Source organism: Marmota monax, unplaced genomic scaffold (assembly GCF_021218885.2).
Source record: "Marmota monax isolate L192 unplaced genomic scaffold, Marmota_monax_Labrador192_F-V1.1 WCK01_AAM20220418_F8-fsc00055, whole genome shotgun sequence".
NCBI classification, from domain to species: Eukaryota; Metazoa; Chordata; class Mammalia; order Rodentia; family Sciuridae; genus Marmota; species Marmota monax.
The window spans coordinates 3,831,907-3,844,380 of NW_026695205.1; the positions used below are offsets into that span (position 1 = coordinate 3,831,907).

A 12,474-nucleotide genomic window follows, 5' to 3' on the forward strand; every position below is an offset into this window, starting at 1 on the left:
ACATTTACAATATTTTACAGAATATTAACATATTGTATAGCTGTACTTACTAATACATGGTATGTGACAGAGACAGTGTGTTAATCTCTTCCTAATTTTCATCTACAAGGAACCCCATTGATATATAGCTATCTCTATTGATTTAAAAAAGAGAAAAAGAAGTCCTTAAGGAGTGCTGCCTAATCTATGAGTGCTGTATGCAGAGTAAATGTGGTTGTAGGGATTGAACAGTCTACATATCCTAGGAGAATCCAATCTTAGCATCTATTAAAGGACAGGGCAGTTGCTGAAGAGTAAATCCTACTAGTATTGCTGTAGTATGGAGCTGATATAACACATTTCACTGAATGCCTTACCTTTCATGTCTAGCTAGCTCTGTATGAGACAGAGATAAAATAAATTGGTACAAAAAGTATTGAAAAGTGGAATAGTTAAGGATAAACTTAGCAAATATAAGCTAAAGAACATAACAAAATCAAAATTGTATTGACCAAAATAGAACTTCAGGATAAAACAAAAGAAAACAAAAAGTTATAATTTTCAAATCTATAAAAGACATATATTCCCCCCAGAGTAGTAGTAATACAGTAATCTATCAGTATTTGGCAGGGGCTTAGTTCCAGGACACCCCCTCCCCTGCAGTAACAAAATCTGTGTATGCTCAAGGACCTTACATAAAAAGGTACAGTGTTTGATATAACCTGTGCACATCCTCCTGTATACTTCAAATCATCTTTAGATTATTTTAAATGCCTAATTCAGCATGAATGCTGTATAAATAGTTGTTACAGTGTATTGTTTAGGGAATAATGACAAGACAAAACTCTGTACATGTTGGGTACAGGTGCACATTTTTTTCAGAATATTTTGTAACTGCCGATGCCGATGAAGAATCTGCTTATATGGGGGGGCTTATTGTACTCTGTTATAAAAGATTGGAATTTGTATGAAGTAAAAATTGTTAGAAAAGAATTTGGTAACATTTATTTTACAGTTACTTTTATAGATACTTCATGTGTGTTAAATGTTTTAATTTTCACTAATACCTTATAAGCATTATTTTTTTATTTTACTGAGAAGGAAACTAGAGCACCAAGGAGTGAAGGAGGTTGGCTAAGGCGATATAACCAGTAAGAGGAGGAAGCTTAGATTTTTAAACCAGGTATTATAACTTCAGAGCATGTACTTTTAAATATTACTTTATTCAATCATTAGATTTTTTTTTTTTTGAGTGGTATTTATGAGGTTCTGATTATAGGTTCTAAGGACACATCATGTAACACAACCAAAAGGTATAAAAATCCCTGATGCAACTGAACTTCCAAGTTGTTGGAAAGACACTGAGTAAAACAACAACAACAAAAAAGAAGAAGGGAGGAAGCAAATCATCTGATTAGCTTTGGGGAGAAGTTTTAGGCAGAGGGATAACAAGTAAATAAGTCTCTGGTCGGACTAAGCCTAGTGTAGTTCAGAAGTCCAGTGTGGCTGATGAGGAGCGAATAAAAGAAAAGTAGGGTAAAAAACATTAACAGATTGTTTATAGCTTTCTTAGGCCATTGTAAAGTCTTAGATCTTTTTTTTTTTTTTTTTTTTGAGTGAAACAAGGTTAGTTTAAAAAAGCACTTGTATCAACTTTATACTTTTCATCAAAGGATGCACATTATTTAGTTCTTAGAGCACTTAGAAGAATGGATTGGTTGTAAAAATAGGATAAATGTGATAATAAACAAATAGAAACAGGTTGACAGATAATTTGTAAGAGAGTAAAGACTTCTCTGAATACCTTTGTGTCAGAGTCATTCCAGATATAAACACTCAAAAAATTATGCCAGTGAGAAAATGTTACACATCAAAATTAATGAAATAAAATTAGAATTGTACTATAACTTCAGAGCACTAAATGCTTTTGTTTTAGGTAAGAATGAAAATAAGGCTGGGGTTATAGCTCAGCAGTAGAGCACTTGCCTAGCACATGTGAGGCCCTGGGTTCAATCCTCACACCACATAAAAAAATAAATAAATAAAATAAAGGTATTGTGTCCAACTACAACTAAAATATAAATTTTTTTAAAAAAAGAATGAAAATAAATGAACTAGGCATTCACTTCAGGAGACTACATTATCATGAGATAGCAAATATGGAAAATAAATTTAATAAAAGCTCATATGCAGTATAAATCAAAATTAGCTATTGTCATGATGCAAAATAGATTAAAATAAAGTGCAAATGCATACTAATAAAAATAGAGGTCTTAATGAAATGGGTAATTTTCAAAAACTATTAAAATAGATTAAGTCAATTGTAGGACAGTGTGGATAGACTAATAATCATAATGCTAAACATGATGCCAATTAGTCAGACATTAAAAATAATGTTTGATAGTTAAAATTGCATTGAAAAAAATGTTTCTCAAAAATTGAAATTAAAACACAGATTTTATATAGATATTTTATACTTTTGAATTTCTATAATTGCCTGTTGATTTTGCTTTAAATTTTTATATGATCATAGTACATTTAACAAAATTAGGAAATTAACATTAGTAAAAACATCATGAGAGAATTTTAAATTTTTTTGACACAATCATCAAAATATTTATTCACTTTATGATAAATATAAAAATCCACTTTTTAAAGAATATATTCAAATACCTTATTTATTGACACTGATAAAATGACATCAATTACAAGGAACATTCTTTTTTAAAAAATTTATTTCTTACATACATGACAATAGTAGAATGCATTACATTCATAATTATGCATTCACAGCACAGTTTTTCATATCTCTCAAATTATGCCATTATACGTGAGCTCTCTTATTTTTTTTCATTATAATTCTTAATACACCGTTATACCACAGTTTATCATATTTCTGTTTGTATATAAGGTAAGTTGACACCAAATTCACATCTTCATATATGAATTTTGTATAATGATGTCTCCTTCCACCATCCTTGCTATTCCCCTTCTCCCTCCCTTTCTTTCCCACCCCTGTTCCCTATCTAGAGGTAATCTTCCTCCCATGCTCTCCCTCCCTACCCCATTTTGAGTCACACTCCTTATATCAGAGAAAACATTTGGCATTTGTTTTTTTGAAATTGGCTAACTTCACTTAGCATAATCTCTCTAATGCCATCCATTTCCCAGCAAATGCCATGATCTTATTCTTTTTTAGTGCTGAGTAATATTCCATTGTGTATAAATGCCACATTTTTTTAAATCCATTCATCCACTGGAGGACATCTAGGTTAGCTCCACAGTTTAGCTATTGTGAATTGTGCTGCTAAAAACATTGATGTGGCTGTGTCCCTATAGTATGCTGTTTTTAGGTCCTTTGGGTATAGTTCGAGAAGAGGAATAGCTGGGTCAAATGTGGTTCCATTCCCAGCTTTCCAAGGAATCTCCATACTGCTTTCCAAATTGGCTGCACTAATTTGCAGTCCCACCAGCAGTGTATGAGTGTGCCCTTTCCCCGCATCCTCGCCAGCACTTGTTGTTGTTTGTCTTCCTAATAGCTGCCATTCTTACTGGAGTGAGATGGAATCTTAGAGTAGTTTTGATTTACATTTCTCTGATTGCTAGAGATGATGAGTATTTTTTCATATATTTGTCGATTCGTTGTATATCCTCTTTGAGAAGTGTCTGTTCAGTTCCTTGGCCCATTTATTGATTGGCTTATTTGGGTTTTTTTTTGTGTGTGTATGTGTGTGTGCTTATCTTGTTGAGCTCTTTATATATCCTAGAGATTAGTGCTCTATCTGATGTATGAGGGGTAAAAATTTGTTCCCAGGATGTAGGCTTTCTGTTCACCTCACAGATTATTTCTTTTGCTGAGAAAAAACGTTTTAGTTTGAATCTGTCCCATGTGTTGATTCTTGGTTTTAATTCTTGTGCTATAGGTGTCTTATTAAGGAAGTTGAGGCATAGCCCCGCGTGATGAAAATTAGGGCCTGCTTTTTCTTCTATTAGATGCAGAGTCTCTGATTTAATTCTTAGATCCTTGATGCATTTTGAGTTATCTTTTGTGCATGATGAGAGATAGGGATTCAATTTCATTTTGTTGGATATGGATTTCCAGTTTTCCCAGCACCATTTGTTGAAGATGCTATTCTTTATCCAGTGCATGCTTTTGGCACCTTTGTCTAATATAAGATAGTTGTAATTTTGTGGGTTAGTCTCTGTGTCCTCTATTCTGTACCATTGGTCTACCAGCCTGTTTTGGTGCCAGTACCATGCTGTTTTTGTTATTATTGCTCTGTAGTATAGTTTAAGGTCTGGTATAGCGATATCACCTGTTTCACTCTTCCTGCTTAGAATTGCTTTAGCTATTCTGGGTCTCTTATTTTTCCAGATGAATTTCATGATTGCTTTTTGCATTTCTATGAGGAATGCCATTGGGATTTTGATTGGAATTGCATTGAACCTATATAGTACTTTTGGTAGTATGGTCCTTTTAATAATATTAAATTTTTTGAAATTTATATTTTTAGCAGTTTTATTACTGCTGTCCTCTCTAGGAAAAGGAATATATATTTTATTTTCTGGCCCAGGACATATTTAGAATTACATGTTACATTTATTTGTCATGTATTTTTCAATTCCTTTGAACTGGTATAATTTCTCAATCTTTCATGCCATTGACATTTTTGATAATTTACTTTTAGGGTGTCCCTTTATGGTATGTTTTAGTGTGTATTATGGCTGTGCCCCCCTGGCCCCATAGCTTTGCCTTTTCAGTGTTTTGCAGAGTATTCCTTCCTGTTTGTATTTTCATATGAGCATTAATATTACTGTATTCAGATCCATGAAGAAATCTCTTGGGATTTTTATTGGAACTGCCTGTAACTTATAAATTATCATGAGAAGAATTGATTAATTTATGATTATTGAAGTGAGTCTAGGTTTGCTCATTTCTTCATGTTCATTCCTCCGTATTTTTGAATGTTAATTGAAAATTCGCTTTTAAAAATAAGTTTTAAAAATTACATTTCTTTGGAATAAATTATAGATTTAAATGCAGTTATAAGAAACATTTTGGAGCCATTTCCCAGGTACCTTCACATCTCCCCAGGAGTAACATGTTAACACAGTCTAAAATTGGGTTGGTGGGGAGCCATATATTTGTTCTACAGTGAGGGCAGAGAATGGCAGCACCTCATGGCTTGAATTTATGTGTAAGCAAGCTTACATAGGAGCAAAGAGAAAGAGATAGGAAGGGTAGAGCCAAGCTTGCTCTTTTTATAGTAACCCTTGGGAAGAACTGCAGGGGTCACTGGGAACTACTTCACTTCCCCAGTGACTGAGGAACTTCTCACTAGCTCTGCCTCCCAAAGATTTCACCACTCCCACCAGCACAGCCTAGGCACACTTTGACCACAATGGACCACGGGGGCACTGACCTTATATTCAAACTATAGCAGAGGACATGAAGCAAATTAGGAAGTGTTCTTTTTATGAAAGAGTTTGTATAAGATAAGTATTATTGCTTTCTTGAATATTTGATAGAATTACTGAGTGAATCTCTTTGGACCATAGAGCTAGGTGTGGAATTCAGTGGTTTGGAAAGTGTTCATACTGTCTCTGAATGTCAGTACCCTCCCAACACCTCAATATCTTCATCAACCCAGAAACTCAGCTGGTCTTTTTGCTGAGTTTTTATAGAGCTGAATGTATGTTTTATATTTTGTTTTTCTCTTTTTAAAATATTCATCCTACTTAGATATACTTAAGAATATTTTTACTTCTTTAGTATTGGAGATTGAACCCAGGGTCGCTTGCATGCTAAGCAAAGTGCTCTACCATTGAGCTACATCCCCAGCCCTTTTTATTTTTAAATTTTTTTAAAATTTTGAGTCTTCTTAAAGTTGCCCAGGCTGTCCTTGAATTGGTGATCCTCCTGTGTCATGTTCTGAAGTTGCTGAGATTATATGTGTGTGCCACCATCCCTGGCTTAGATCTTTTCTTATAAACATTTAAAGCTATAATTTTTCTCTCTAAGCACTGATATAGTTGTGTCCCATGAATTTTGGTGTGCCATTTTTTTTTTCATTATCCTTGATTTTAAAATATTTTCTAATTCCCTATATTTGCTTATTTTAGCTTTGACCCATGCATAGTGTAGAAATGTGTTTTGATTTCCAGATATTTGGATTTTTTTAAAATTGTGCTGTGATCTGAAAGCATACTCTTTATTATTTCAGTATCATTAGGTTTATCAAAAGTCATTTTAATTTTCTGAGTAGTTTTTGTGAATACTATACATTTGAAAATAATGTTTTTCAATTGTTGGGTTTACTGGTGTATGTTTGGGTCAAAGTAGTGGGTAGTTTATACAGATCAAGTATTTAGTGCTTTTATTTTCTGAGGATATTAAAATTTTCTGCTGTCATTGCTTTAGTGTCTTTTGATTCTTCATGTACAATTTATGTAGATGTAATATATGTAACTGTTATAGCATAAAGAATGCAAGCAATGGGAAGATATGCACAATTCTTTGGGGGGGGGCGGGTACTAGGGATTGAACTCAGGGGCACTCAACCACTGAACCACATCCTCATCCCTCTTTTGAATTTTATTAGAGACAGGGTCTTACTGAGTTGCTTAGCGCCTCACCATTGCTGAGGCTGGCTTTGAACTCGTGATCCTCCTGTCTCAGCCTCCCAAGCTGCTGGGATTACAGGCGTGAACCATATCGCCCAGCATATATGTACAATTCTAAACCTAGAGATTCTACATTTTGATGAAGTTTGCAAAATTAACTCATGTGTATATTCAAAGATACAGATTTAAGCCAACTAATTTACAATTAATATGGTTAATTTTTACCACCTTATTAAGGGCATTCTTTGTGAAACTGACTTATAAGTTGTATATGTATATATGATTTAACTTTTTATTGTGGTGAAGAATGCAGTATCAACTAAGTGGTGTTTGTTGCTGTTGCCTTGATTTGTGGTAAGAGGCCCTCAGTTTCATACTGACCTTTGTTTCACATCACAAATATAAGCACAAGCACAATAAAAATGGCACATATCATCTTACTATTTTTATGAATATTGTTTTAATGTCACAAATACTCTAAAAAGATCTTAGAGAATTCAGTCTTTGGAAATTATATGACAATCCTTATTTTTAATTCTCCAGTTTTTTTCCTTTAAAGCTAATCTTTATATCTGTTTGTTTGAAAATAGGAGCAAGTGTTTCAGTTAATTTATTTTAATACTTTGCACTTGCTACTTGAACTTATAAAGATTACTTACCATATAAATAATTATAATTAGTGTTTAATTCAGTGTTAACTTATTAAATCAACTTGATATTTGTATATTAGGAAATTTTCAAATTTCAGTTAAATGTACATTTTATGCTTCATTTGGAGAGGGGGGTCACTTCTTAGTGGAATTGACATGCAATGTTTCTATCATAAAGTCATTCCTCTCATACAAACATTGATTTCATTCATCTTGTTGTTCTAATACTCTTGGCTACTATTTGATATTAACTATATGAAATGGAATTTCCAGTTTTGAGTTTCTTTTTTCTATTTGCAGTTTTATTGTCTTCATGGAGAATCAGCATTTTGTTAAATTTATATTTCCCATCATTTATAGGGACACACTGAATGATATTTTTGTATAATTGTTTAATTTGCTTTTTTGTGCTTGTTAACTTTCTAGCAATTTTTCAAGGATTCTTTTACTTTTTCCAGTGACCAAATAAGATATTTTTATACTCCCTTTTCTTTTTTTGCTGTAGTGATCTTTAATTATTCTTGAGTTTGATGAGGTCATTTTTTTTTTGAGCAAATCTAGATAGATGAACACAGTTCATGAACATTTTCTTTATATTTACATGTAACCTACAGAGCTTATCCTGAGATTATGTTCTGATAATTGGCCTTCTGAATTATCTACAACCAATTTGTATTCTCAAAATATTTATCTTTGAATAGTTAGCACATTTGTGTTTTTATTTTTTTTAACATTTCAAAATATTTAATCATAGTTTTATTATTAATTATTTACAACTTGCATGTCCACAATTTTTGTGTTACCCACAATACAACAGAATTAACTTACTCCAAGTTACTAAATTCTTCCTTTCTATCAAGGCTAATGTTCCAGGAGTAAAAGCTAAAGCCTAGCAAATGACTAATTGCCAGTATTCAGTCATCAAAGACCTTAATTCCTGGGAAGCCTGGTCTGATTTATAATATATATATATATATATATATATATGAATATGACAGGAATGCATTACTATTCATATTACACATATAGAGCACAGTTTTTCATATCTCTGGTTGTATACAAAGTATATTCATGGCAGTTCATGTCTTCATACATGTACTTTGGATAATTATGTTTATCACATTCCACCATCATTGCTAACCCCATTTCTAACCCCCTGCCCTCTCTCTTCCCCTCCCACCCCTCTGTCCTATCTAGAGTTTGTCTATTCCTCCCATGCTCCCTCTCCTGTTATTTCTGAATTTTTGAATGGTGTGTGAAAATTAGCTTAGCATTGAATATTTATCAACAATTTTGAAGCAATCTAATTATGAATGGATTAGAAAGGAATTGTACTAGGTTTTTTAATAAGTCGAAGAAAAGCTAAGTATAAATATTGACAAAATAATTGTGAAGATGAATTTGCTGTAAAAACCGGAAAGTCAAGTAAAACAATGTTGTTGACCAGTTCTTATTGATTTTATGTGTTGTATTTCTGATATTTATTGTTATTTTTCTCATCTTTTAAGCTGTAAATTTTTGTTTTTACATTGAACTGATCACTTTTTAAAAAAAAAATTGCATTTTTTCCTCCTAGAATTTGTAAAAAAAAAAAAAAAAAAAGAAAGAAAGTTGATATATACAGAAGAATATATTCATGAATATTGAAGTTAAGAGATATAACTATAATAAAACAAATTTTTAAATGAAATAAATTATGTTAATTACTAGAATATTAAACTGTAGAAGTCACCCATGTTTTGCTAATAAATTCTGTTACCCTGTAGTCTGTCCAGAGGTGAACACTTTTCTGACATTCGTGTACATCAACATGTTGAGTTTTTTAAAAATCACAGCATTCACTGTTTTATTTGTTTAGCTGTATTTGAATTCCTAAAAATGATATTTTAGTAAGCCATTTTCAGAAATTCATTCCTGATATCTGTAGCTATGTTTGGTTCATTTTCACTGCTGTATAACCTTCCATTGTGTTAATATGCTACAGTTTATCAATTACCAAATCCAGGTACATTTGATAGGTTTCTAGTGTTTTGCTTTAAAGATTTAATTGTATGCATTTTCTAATAAACAGTGCTGCAAAGAGTTTCTCTAGATTGTGTATTTAGGAGAGGAAATGAGAGTCATTGGGTATAAAAATTTGTATTTTGAGTTAATATCAAAGTATTTTTCAATATTTTTTTAGAGAATTTTTTAAATACCTTAATTTTGTTTATTTATTTATGTTTTATGTGGTGCTGAGGATGGAACCCAGTGCCCCACAGGTGTGAGGCAAGTGCTCTACCACTGAGCCACAACCCCAGCCCCTCAATGTGTTTTATCAGTTTAAAACTCCCATCATATGGGCATATGAGTTCCAGTTTGTCCACATTCTTGCCAATGATTAATACTGTTGAACTTGTAAATGTCTTTCACTTTAATGATAAGTAGAATATGATTATGGTTTAAATTCATATTTTTCTGTTATTGTAAGACCAGTACCTTTTCTTATATTTATTGACCATTCATGTTTTATCTTGTGTGAAATGACCATAGCTTTACCTATCTAAAAACAATGTCAACTCCCCGTGCTAGTTTAAGCCTTAGCTCCGGTCCCTGACATCACATACCAAAGGGTTGTAGCTTCTTGCTCTTAAAATGGCCCATACTCTCCCCTAAATGTATCTCTGCTGTCCTAAATAAATTGGTCTGTGCCTCTGACGTGTCCTTAAATTCATTTCTGCAGTGTTAGCCAAGAACTCTACTCATCCTGAGTTGAGGTCCCTCTCATCTGGGGAGTCAGGGCGGAGTTATACAGTTTCACACCAGTTTTCCCTCTGCTTGTGCATTGCTTCACATCATGTTGAGTTTTTTTGAAAAAAGGGCCAAGGAGGGAGGGAGTTTCTCAGATGTTGGTTGTTTGCTTCCAGTGGTTCATAGGCATTTATGGGTCCTTCTCTATTGAGACTCCATGTATGTTGCTTTTTCTGTATACCCCAAATCTTATCACATTTTTAGTAGATGTCTTTGAAATTTATTTACACTTATTTCAATACTTAGGGTCTTAATTATTTTCCTGAATAATGTAAGCTCTAGAATACAAACTTTTATCAGTCCTCTCTGACATATATGTTATTCTTTGGTGTATTTTTTGTCATATTTTTAAACCCTAAAAAATTAGATATTATAATAAAAAACGATTTTGAACCACTTATTTTGTTGCTAGTTTCCTTGTCTTTTTAATTTTGTATCTTAGTCCTTCAGGTTTGTGTTATTAATAGTTTTCAAGTGTACAATTCCAGAAATTTTTTTAGAAAGAACTCAATTGGTAATAGATTTGTTTTCATTCACATGAAAATATGCTTTCTTTACATTGCTGTAGGATAGTTTTGTTAGGTTCTGGGTTTTAAGTTGGAGCTATTTTTCTCTCCTTTTTGAAGTAATACAGATTTACTGTGTTAATAGCATCAGTCATTGCTATTGAAAAATATTTTGTTTCTTGTTCCTGTTATCTTTACTGTTTATCTGATTTTACGATCTTATTTCTGCACTTGAACAAAAACACAGTTTTACCTTAGTGTGTCTAATTGTGGATTTTAAAAAATTATCCTGGTTGACAGGAATAATTACTGTGTCTGAATTTGTGTTCATTTTCAATTCTGGAAAATTCTCAACCATCAACTCTTAAAATATTTCTTTAACTCATTTTGTCCCAGAATCCCAGATTTGGAATGCCTATTAAAAACTTAAATGTAGTATGTAATATAATTTTAGAATATGATTATAATGTAACAATTGTTTTATTAATATACGTTTAAGCTCTAGACTGTGGTTTCCATCTATTTTAATGCACCCATGGCAATTTCATGAAAATATTTTCAGAAATGAAAATGTCTGTACTCTATGAAAAAATTTTTGTTGATATTTGTCCCTAAATAACTGTTGCCTGCCTTTTCTACGTACCCTGTGCCTTTGTTATATTTTGTTTACCATTAATTCTCTTGAATTCAACTTCTTGATTATCTGAGTGGAAGTTTATCTTTTATTGTGAGTCAGGCAATATTTTAAAATAGAATTCTTCCCATTTCATTGATTTAGAGTGACTTTGCACTAGAGTGTTTAATGTAGTGCCCTGGTACATCTTACTTTATACATTTGGCATGATACTAGTAAGTTGTTGGTGAATTTGTGTCGTCTCAGGATCTTACTATGTTTCTTAACGTCTATATCTTCTGATATGCCATTAGAATGATAGATGACCATTGAAGACATGCAGCATGGGATGTACATTTAGGATCATGGACCTTTGTTTTTGTTGTTTGTTTTTCGTGGTACTGGGATTGAATTTAGAGCCTCACATGTACTAAGCAAGTATTCTACTACTAAGCTATATCCCCAGCCATTTTTTAAAATTTTGAGAGTAGATCTTGCTAAATTGCTCAGGCTAGCTAGTCTCGAACTTATGATCCTTCTGTTTAAGCCTCCCAAATAACTGAGATTATAGGCATGTGTCACCATTCCTATAGAAACCTTTGTTTTTATAGGGCTTATATTCCACATATTTCAAGTTTGTTGTCTTTGTATCTGATTTTAGTATTCTGATGCATTTTTCAAACTTTTTTTTTCAAGATATACCTGCCAGTGTATTTTGATGTTCTATACATACATGGAGTATAACTTATTCTAATTAGGTTCCATTCTTGTGGTTGTACGTGACATGGAGTTATACTGGTCATGTATTTATATATGAACATAGGAAAGTTCGATTCATTCTACTCTCATTGCCTTCTCTTCTTCTCCCTCCCTTTATTGTGATTTAGCTTCCACATATCAACAAAAACATTCAACCTTTGGTTTTGGGGGACTGGCTTATTGACATGGTATCTCCAGATCCATTCATTTACTGACACATGTTGTAAAATCATTCTTCTTTATGGCTGAGTAATAATCCATTGTGTATATACCACAATTTCTTTATTCATTCATGTGTTGAAGGGCACCTAGGCTGGTTCCATAGCTAAGCTATTGTGAATTGAACTGTTATAAACATAGATGTGGCTGCATTACTGTAGTATATAATTTTAAGTCTTTTGGATATATGCTGAGCAGTGGGATAGTGTGTCAAATGGTGCTTCCTTTCCTTATTTTTTGAGGAATCTCTATACCACTTTCCAGAGTGGTTGTATCAGTTTGCATTCCCACTAGTAGTTTATAAGTGTACCTGTCCCCCCCACATCCTTGCCAA

At 32.6% G+C, this 12,474-nt stretch overlaps 1 protein-coding gene across 5 annotated transcripts in view; it reads left to right on the forward strand.

Annotated features, from left to right (window-relative positions):
* The window catches only part of Cop1 (COP1 E3 ubiquitin ligase), a 169,843-nt gene that overhangs the window by 69,296 nt on the left and 88,073 nt on the right, over positions 1 to 12,474 (forward strand). The window lies entirely within an intron of this gene.